Genomic DNA, 10,384 nt, shown 5'->3' with positions numbered 1-10,384 from the left:
CCGCGAGACGGATTATTGAGGAGGTGAGATCCAGGGTCGGGGTATTGACCGAGCCGCATGCAAAGGTCGAGCGCTTTTGGCCCGTGTTACAGTGCTGATGATGAGAAGCTCTGCAGAGGAACTGGGCTGAAGAGGAACAGATGGTTTTAAAAAGGAGTTCATGAACGGATTTTCAAATCACAGAGTAAATGGAGTTACTTATTAGAGAAAAAACTGAGAAACAAAAAGGAAAAATGCCAAAATTGTTGACTATTTTAATATGAAGTAGCGAAAAAATTCCATTTAGCTTTTCTGCCCACACAACAACAAACAAACCAATTCTTTCAAATTTGAGCCTTAGTTACATGCATCCCTACAAGGGGTTGACCCGTACGGGTGCTGCCGGTTTTTGGGTTATCTGTGCCCATAGAGGGTCACAGACAGGAGCGGCCGCATCTTCAAAAGAGTGCAGGTGTGTCTTGGAATTTCCGTTAGGCTCTGTGTCCACCTTCAGGGGCGTCAGGAAAATGGAACATACCATTGTCATTTCAGTCAGACAACTCATGCAGTAAAGAAGATTTATTCCATATTTCTTTTAGTTTGACAGAAGAATTATTCCATATTTTCTTTTAGTTTGGCATAAGGCTCCGTTCAGATATATAAAACAAAGATCTTCATAGAAAACTTTGGGGATTAAACTACCCCTAACATAACTCACAGGTGGGGTAACAGAGGCAGAGCTCGCTGAAATGGAAGAAGAGCGATTGGACCGCACCTGGAACTTAAGTAGGACGCAGAACAGGTGAGTTGGTTAGACTGAACCGCCCTCAGGGAGGAGTAACCAGGTAAACACACTGCTGAGTTGCCTGCCCGAAATACTCCCAGGGTCGTTCACATGTGTGGTAAGTGTATCGTGTAGTATTCGTAAGGGTAATGTAAGTTTCACGCACTCATGACGTACGGTTGATGCTATTGTACGGCACCCTAGTCCTACACACTAGTCATCAGTAAGGTGCGTGTACTGGTGTGCAGGCAATACGTGAGTGCCTGTAGGACGTCCGTAGGATGCCCACAGGCTGTGCGCACGGGACGCCCACTTATCATTTGAACAAGACTAATGGGCCCCTTGCACAATGCTCAAAGTTTGGGGCTGTTGAAAAATCTGGATGACACGCCTGCGTGTCACCTACGTCACCCTTCATGCTGTTTAAGTGTTCGCTAGGATCTGAAAGATTTGACCATTCTGAGGTGTTCAGATCATTTTGATGAATGGAGAAACTTGAAGGGCTTCCTGGTTAGATAAACAAAAAACCATCGGAAACAGTTCTGTCAAAAGCTGAACAGAAGAGAGGTTCTTCAGTTTAGTTGGGATGAATTGCTAAATGAAATGTCAATACATTCCTGGAGGTTTTGATAACAGCAAATGAGTAACATTTATCAGCCTGTGCAGGTCATCAGATTGCATCATAGACCTGAAAACAGAGGTTAGTTGTACTTTTCTCAGTTATTGAGGGGGAAAAACGATTTGGTGCACTTTTGAGAACAACAGCTATAAATATAACTCTTGGTGCAAGTCTCATAGTACATATGTTCATCTAAAGCAACTTTCAGATGTTTAAGTGGGGATAAGTGCTTTAAAATGTTAATGTTAGGTCTCTTCCAATAGATTAACTGGACTAACAGCCACAACTAAACCTCTAGCTTTATACTAGCTGCTTTTTCATTGGCTAACTGTTTAAAGGTGGGACCCACCAACTGCTCCTCGAAAAAACCCCCAGAAAAAATGAAGATTTTAAAGAATCAGGATCTCTTCCATCTCTGCATTTCTTTCCAGTGTGACAGGCTGCTGCAATTTCATTCTGTCCAATAGAAACAATAAAACAGTTTCTTTGGATTTCCAGGTACTGTTGCATAATCATCGTCCTTCGTTTGACCTTAAGGCTCTTGTTGACTGGTTTAAAAATAAACGACTGGAGGCCTCATTTGGAAATGACCGCTGTTGGAAAACCTCGGAAAAGATCAATAATTCACTGGACATTGTGACAGTTCAGTGAAATGAGGGGGGGAGGAGCCTGCATTGAATCAGCATTTGCCTGCAAGAACGATGTGCGATAAACTATTTTAGGTCAACCCACCACCATCAGATTAAGCACCAGAAGAAATGCTGACTTAGATTAGCTCAGAGCAAATCAAACACCCATCGCTAATGTAGAGTGCGCGTTTCCTACTGATCCTGAACCTGAGGGCCTCAAGACAGTCTGTGGCTTCAGATTTGGACTTAGATGTCATAAATGTATCAACCAACTTCATCTGGAGATATAGAATAAAGGTTTTATGTCCATTTACCTCATTTACACCTGATAAATACTCATCGCTTCAGGGATTGTAGTTCTTAATAGTCACTGATGCTGTCGTAGGCCGTGGTCTAAATGAAACATAAAGACACAGAACTGATGTTTCTGACATGGAGTTGAAGAAAGTTGCTAAATTAGAGGTGTTATCGCAGTCATTTAAAGCTGGCTCCCTGCTTCTCTGGCTGCTGAGCCTCCTGCCAAACCCTCACAGGTGATGTTTGAAAATTACAGATCTAAGATGACGCTTAATTTCCAAGCATCCAGGTATTACACATGGTTACAAATAGAGCATATATCTACATGGTTATATACTTTTCAGATTGGTGATCTTATAAAATCTTAAATGGAAAAATGAAGTGGGAGTGTGTGATGACACTGCCACACAAAAAAGCTTCCACACACTTTAAATGTCCTTTTCACACGTTGTTTGCAGTTACAGCCGTTGTATCTCAGCTACATATATGCACACACACTATTTGACTTTTTGTAGACTATTTAGCAAGGCGAAATTCACTTTATTTAGTTTCTTTTTTTAAATATATATTCAAATTTGTTAGTTTCTTTGATTTCATTTTCTTTGAGTCATGTACTTCCTGGTCCAAAGAGGTGGCTGAAGATGGAGCTGCTTTTTATGATGAAACGCATCCGCCAGTGACAGATGAAGAGGGAAAACTAGGATTGTTTATTTAAAGACCAGCTCCCATCATCTTTTGAGTTATTTTAAAAGTGTTCCCAGTGGTCTTTTTGTGATGTTTATGCCATTTCTACCCAAAAAAACAAAAACAAAAATGTCTTGAAATTTGAGCTCTAATATAAGTAATATCCCACTTTTTTGCATAGTTTTCAGCAAATGAGTAAAATAGCCAAAAAATGAACAAATATATCATTGAAAATATGCAGTAACTTTGTTCATTTTTCAAATGTAAAATCTGATGTTTCAGGATGATTCAATGAAAAATGTCTCCCTGTGATCTGCCTCTAGTGGCCTTTTGAGGAACTGCAACAATTAATTCTAGCTGGTTGTCTTTGAAGGTTAGGGCTTACACATCCCAACCAAAAGCTTCATTTCTCTTTGTCAGCGAGAAAAACATTAAGGATGAGGTGTGGACTGTACCACTTTTATTTCAATTATTGTAGCATTTAGACACATTATTTAAAATATTAAGTGCTTGGAAGTAAGGATAAAACTCTTATGTTCTCTGATGGTTTACAATTATGTTCTCTGAGGCTGAAAAAGAATTAGTTCCCAATTACATATCGGCATATCCTTCACTCGTAATGCGTCGTGGGTCTGGCATGTTTATGAGAGCAGTGCCAAATACCTTCCACATGGAACAGTCACTTGGAAAAACAATGCTTCACAGAGTCTGGGGTGAAAATTTTAAATCTGATTAGACGTGGATAGGAAATGACATGTCTTCTGCACCCGTCAAGCTTTATCTCGCCAGCATAACCTCTCTAGTGAACCATGTGACAGAAGTCCAATAAAAATAGCAGTCCTCTGACGGGTACAGTGAGACAGCAGGCATGAAAGGAGGAATCATTCCGTTTTGTGAATTTCTCTTTTGCTTCGGTGGGTTAAAAAAGCAAATGCAACTTCTGAACAGACTTTTTTTAAAATATATATTTATTGGAAGTCACACTGAGTGCTTAACCTTTGTCGAGCAGTTTCAAAAAGAGCCTAATCTTTTCTCATTCAAAAGAAAACTGAAATAATCTCCTTCAAATTAGATCTCTTTAATGTCTCTTTTCTTTTGACCTATTGTTAGTAGAGGCATGGCTGTTTCTATGCAGATCACCAGACTAAACTGTAGTCTCTGAAGGCAAGGGGGTACATGGGGGCACTTTTTCCAGCTGGAAACGTGCCCTCTCTCATGGTGCCCATGGGGTCAGCTGAGAGGCAAACAGCGATTAGTCACTGGGAGGCAGCAAATTTATGACAGCCTCTCCTTTTCATGTCTACTCAGTGGCTCTGAATATGTGCTCATTTAATTAGTCCAACAGAAACGTGTCACCAAATCTGCAATGGTCTTGCAATACCATGGTTCCCAGTCAAAGAAAACAAAAAAGACTCAGGATCGACTGAAATTCTGATCATAACAGCTTAAATATTGTAGAAGATTATGTGAATAGCAATGCTCCCTAAAGGCAGCTGGGGTATGAACGTGTGGGCGGAATAAAATGGTGCATCTCCATGTAAGTAATAAAGTATTATGGTGGAATTATGTGATTTTTGTGGTTGTTGTTAGTTCACGCTACTTAATAGTCCCACTTACAAATTTAAAGCTAATTATTCAGGCATCGCCTGCTCATCTGGACTCCTCATGGCTCAGAGGCAGGTTTTTGCTAATACATACAGTGGGGTATTTGTGCAAGTTCCCCTATGTGAAAAGATCAGAGATGTCTGGAATTTTCATTATAGGTACACTTCAACTATGAGAGTCTTCATGGGGAGAAAAGAATATTGGAATATATGATTTTTTGTTGAATAGTTGGTAAATTTCTCCATGAAATAAGTATTTTGGATCCCTACAAAGCCCCTGTTTTATGGAATAAGCTCCCAGCTCATGTAAGAGAGGCCGACTCAGTTTCTACATTCAAAGTTAGACTGAAAACATTCCTCTTTGGACAGGCTTATTATCAGACTAGTTAGTATTCAGAGATTATTTAACTTAATTTTAATTTGTTTAAATTAAACTTAATAACAACAACTATTTGTTTTAAAAGGCTGCTAGAAGTTGAAGCTGGGGTAGCTATGGTGCACTGGGGTTCTGTCCTCTTTTCTCATCTACTTCTACCCTTCCTCTCTTCTCTAATCTCTTCTCTATTCTTGATCATTATTCATCATTTAGTTCTCCATGCCTCTGTTTGGTGCAGTGCGATTCATGTATTGTCCCTCTTTCCCTCTCCCCTCCTGGGGAGTGGGAGTGCTTCCAGACTCCTGTTGGCTCATCTGTGCTCCTGTTCCCGACCGAGTACCTCGTCTCTGCTCCTGCTCCTACACCTGGCTGTGGTTCCTGTCTCCAGCTCGACTCGCGCCCCTGACTGTCCCCCCAACCACGGCTGGATGAAGCTCGTCTGCTGGACATTAAATATGTAGTTGTAGGGTTAGATAAGTTAATTCTTCTCTAAGAGTTCTGGTAAATCGCCTGTCCGTCCTGGGGGAGGATCCCTCCTTCATATGGGCACCCCTGGGGTTTCTTCGTTTTTTCCGGAATCCGTTTTTTAGGAGTTTTTCCTTACCGTGAAGGGGGGTCTAAGGGCAGGGATGCCAGTATAGCTTAGTCAGTTCGTTAGTTCATTTTAGTATTTTCCTATTGAACTCTTTGTATTCATGATCCTTTTGAGTTCATGTTTTACTTTCGAAGCCCATCGAGACGACTGTTGTTGTGATTTTGGGCTATACAAATAAAACTGAAATGAATTGAATTATAAACAAAGAGGAATTCTGTCCCTCACTGATCTGTAACCTCCTTAAGAAGCTCTTCTATCCTCTTCTTTTTATTACTATCCAAGTGATATTGACTGATGATGCCACTTGGACAAGCGGCGAAATGGTGTTGCTATGACTCCATGTCAAGACAACGCCACCTGGATGACCGAGAACTTTCACCATCTATATTACATCTATATTAACCATCCATCCAGGTCCCAGCGAGCTTTTCTCTGCGATAGAATCAGCTGATCGATACGTTCAATGCTGAAGCATTTCACTACTGTAAAGTGTTGGATATCAGTGCAAAGCAGAATCATCTGAAATTAATAATTGTGTCAATGGTTGAACAATCACAGCTGTCAAAAAAGTGTAAACATTAGAGTTAAAGCTCAACCTCAAACAGTCTCACTCCAAAGTCCATTATGAATTTTATATGAAAGAATTTGTAGATCTTCACCAGGCTGGGAAGACTGAATCTGCAACAGGTAAGCAGTTTGGTGCGAAGAGATCAGAAGATTGATTAGACATACAAGTCAACAATTGTAAAGCATGGGGGTGGAAACATCATGCTTTGGGGCTGTTGCTTTTTCCAAAAGGGATCAGAACTGATCCGTATTGACGAAAGGATAAATAGGTCCATGTTGGTGAGAATTTGAGTAAGAACCTCCTTTCATCAGTGAGGCCATTGAGGATGTAAAGAGAAGGTGAAATGTGGCTGAAACACATCGTTATTCATCATCATCATCATCATCATCATCCCAAACACATCGCCAACAAAGGAGCTGCAGAGAAGCAGAAAGAAGTTTTGTCATAATTGAGTTTATTTTTTAAACTTAGTTCCTACATTTGGGTCCTCCACAGACGTCAATGCTTAATATCTCCAAATTATATATTTTGCATAAAAAAAATATGCAGTCACTTTTTTTTCTTGTTCACAAAGCAGTTTTTTTTATCCAAAACACAACATCAGACTGCATTCAATTCTCAGGTTAAAGCCTTTCAGTTAACTGGTGAAGTAAAACAGGAAGTCCTGAGGTTCAGATTAAAAGCCGAGACAGGAAGTAGTCCCAAAACCACAACAATTACAGATTGACTTCTTCTGTGGTCAACAATGATAACACAGTTTTCTGAATCTCTTGGGGCTAGGATTCTTCATTATTAAGTGCTAGAATCCATCTAAAGCCTTTTACTAAAACCTCAAAAATGAAAGCAAAGTCACCTCCCCACCACCACCAAACCCCCATGAGTCAGCCCATGTCCTATTTGGTCAACCCATTCAGTTGTTAGTTGCAGTCAGACACTCAGACGAGACTCCTGCCCCGTCACCAGTGTTTTCAGGGTGGGGGGCGTCAGAAAAAATGATGATGAAATGCTAGCTTAACACCCTCCTGTAAAATCCTCTCACTGTCCCTGTCGGCCAAACCTTCGTTTTGCTGACAGCTGAAGCAAAAATTACAAGGAGAAACACCCACTGTGCGTTTATGCTATTAGCACAAAAAGGGTGAACGCGCACGATAAAAATACCTTCTGTACACCAGCATTTAGCTCCATTTAAAGAATCCTCACTCAAGCAGTGAACCACAGCAAAGTGTGTATTATCAGAGCCGAGTCGATCATCCTATTCTGCTACTGTGGCCTCTGTGATTGCAATTGATCTGAAAAAGGGCCAGAAATAGTCAGGCCTGGTGAGCACTTGCAGTGCTGTAATGTGTGTGGGACACCATCCTCCTATTTGAGGCTGTAATCTCCTGCAATGACTCCATTTCTCTTTGGATGATATAAAGGCTGGTAACTAATAAGCCCAACGACTAGGCGATCACATTAAAAGCTCTGGAGAGTATTTTTTATGGAACGGATGAAGAAATTCATAGAGCTGTTGTAGAGTCCCTGTAAGGTGGAAACAAGCACTTATTTTTCATTGAATACCGCAGCGCTCCCATTTGCTCTTTATGTTTAATCCACAAGTGCCCACATAAATATGAAAAAATTGAAATGAATTTCTTCTGCAATGCTGCTAAAATACTGAAGGTCTATGAACACATTCATCCTCCTGCTTGATTCAACCAAAAACATCACTTTTTCTGTCTAATAAAATAAATGGGGAGGTTGTATAGTGGTTCCCTCTTGCCTCACAGTGAGAAGGCCCTGGTACCAATCCTGAGTTTGCCTGCTCTCCTCATGCATTCATGGGTTTTATTTGGGGGTTTCGTCGTCCTCCCACAGTCCAAAAACACGCTTTATAAGTAAACTCATTTAGACCGGAGAGGGCATCGGTGACACCGACATAACACACAGTCTTTGATGAACTGTAACTCTTTGACGAACTGTTCACTGTAATCGTGGCTTTCTGCTGTTATACAACATTTTATGTAAAAATGTGGCTCAAAGCTGCTTTTCTCTATGTCAGAATCACCTGATCTATGTTGATTGTGTAAACACTTCACTGCTGGAATGTATTACTGCAAGGCTTCTCTTCACCACTTCAGAATCCCATGGTCTGAATTCCTTCACTACATAGTGCACTATATAGCAAGGTCGTAGTGCTGTCCGACTCTACAATTCTAAAATCCAGTGCCCTAGGAATTTCCCACCAGTCTCTGTAAAAACTCAGTGTGCATTGATGCTCACTAAATCGGCGAATATAGACCACAATGCATTGCGTCTGAACTATATTGGCTAAAAAATGTATTTAAATGTATTCTTTTTAATAACGTTTTTATCTTTAGAAGACAGTGGACTCATACATGACCGTGGCTAAACGCTCACATGAATGAGATTGTAACTTTGTGAAATCGATGACATCATATAGTGAGCATAGTGTCCGAATCGCTTTTAAAATCCAGGGCACTACATAATCCCGCACCATACAGCTTTTTAGTAGTTAGGGATTAGGGTGGGAACTCGGACATACAGTAGCCTTAGGCTTCTAGGAACCAGTGGAGACTTCCTGTTTGGAACACCAGGTAGGTGGAGTCACTCAGTCCAGGGGCCTCATTTATAAACGTTGCGTACGCACAAAAGAAGGCGTACGCCACTCTCTACGCAATAGTTGAGATTTATAAAAAGCAAACTTGACGGGAAAATGTGCGGTCCTTCACGCAAGCTCTGACCCAGGCGTACGCACAAAAACGGGTGAAATGAGAAACGGCGACACCGTCGGCAGATGGAAGAAACACGTGAAGGTGAAAATGACGATCCTGCCTCTCAGCGCTAGACGTTTTTTTGCTTTGACTTTGATGTCCGACCTTTTCTTTTTTATTTCGGCCACGGTCCGAGGTTGTGAGGCTGCAGCATTTTCGGCGTCTGCCGCTCACGTGCCTTTTTGCCATTATTAATGCCCACACTGTGTCCTCCAAACAACATTATTCTCCTCTTTTCCACCTCGCCAACGATAACTTCTACTTCACATTGAGTGAAGTTACGTTTTTTTGATTTTCTCTCCGTGTTTGGCATGATTTCGCAATCAATGAATATTCATTTGTGGGCGTTTCACGGACTATTTATGGGCAACTATGGGCGTGTGATGAGGCCGCAAAAGCTGCGCAGCATTTAGAATTGGTTGTGATTTATTAAGGGAAAGATGCGTAGGATGTGCGTGCGCACGGTTTTATAACTCCGAATATTTCTGTGCGTACGCACGTCCTATGTTTCATCCGTACGCCACTTCTGACGCAAATCCTACGCAAAGTTTTATAAATGAGGCCCCAGGTCTTACGTACAGTCTATGGTTTTTTTTTTCAGATAAATTCCTCAATAATACCAACTCGGATTCAGTGACTTCTCAACTGTCTTTAAGCGATTCTGTCACCCATGTGGATCAGAGGCTTGTCACTTAGATATTTTTTTTAAGGTGCCAATTGTGTTATAGTGTCTACGTGACACTCCACCGCACTTCAAGTTAAGTACTACTAATGCTGCAACATTACTGTATGGCATGCAGTGAATACAGCATCATGACGGAGGAGATGTTTTCCAGGATGTGGATACAGGAAAGGGGTGTAATTAAAGACAGGGAACGGAGTATCAAGTTGTTAAAATTATAGTCATTAATATGCTGCATGAATATGTGAAGACGTCATAAAAACTGTCTTTTGCACATGACTGAGTAAACAAAAATGGGAGAAATGTACGATTCTGTGCACAGACTAGAGCCAAACTTCACACACAAACAGAGCAAACAGGGCTCAGACAAGCAGAGCCCTGTCAAAGTCATTGTCAGCCACACTAAAATCCAATTTACCTCCCTGCCTTCACTAACTGTACCTGATTAAGAGGCAGATTGAATGTGCAGTGTGAGAATCCAATTATTTTAGGAAACGCATACCATGGCATGGTTTGTTCCTGATTTGCACTTGCCCGTCTGCCAGCTGAGGCACCTCGGCTTTCTGGAACAAAATGCTCCCAAACCTCCATTTACTGACAGAAAAGTCATGTCATCTCATGTCTCAGACGTGAGCAACACTTTGAGGGAAAGCAAATTGTTTCTTCCATCTGCAGAATGCAATGGATTGTGGAATAAATAAAAGTAACGGTTTAATGTAAAAACTATGTCTTTTGCTCCGTGTTGGCTTCAAATAAAGCAGACAAAAAGCCAAAAAACTGTTTTGTTTCGGTT

Source organism: Oryzias latipes, chromosome 24, assembly GCF_002234675.1.
Source record: "Oryzias latipes chromosome 24, ASM223467v1".
Taxonomy (NCBI): Eukaryota; Metazoa; Chordata; class Actinopteri; order Beloniformes; family Adrianichthyidae; genus Oryzias; species Oryzias latipes.
The sequence above is the reverse complement of the archived record's forward strand: the minus strand, read 5'-3'. Positions refer to the sequence as shown.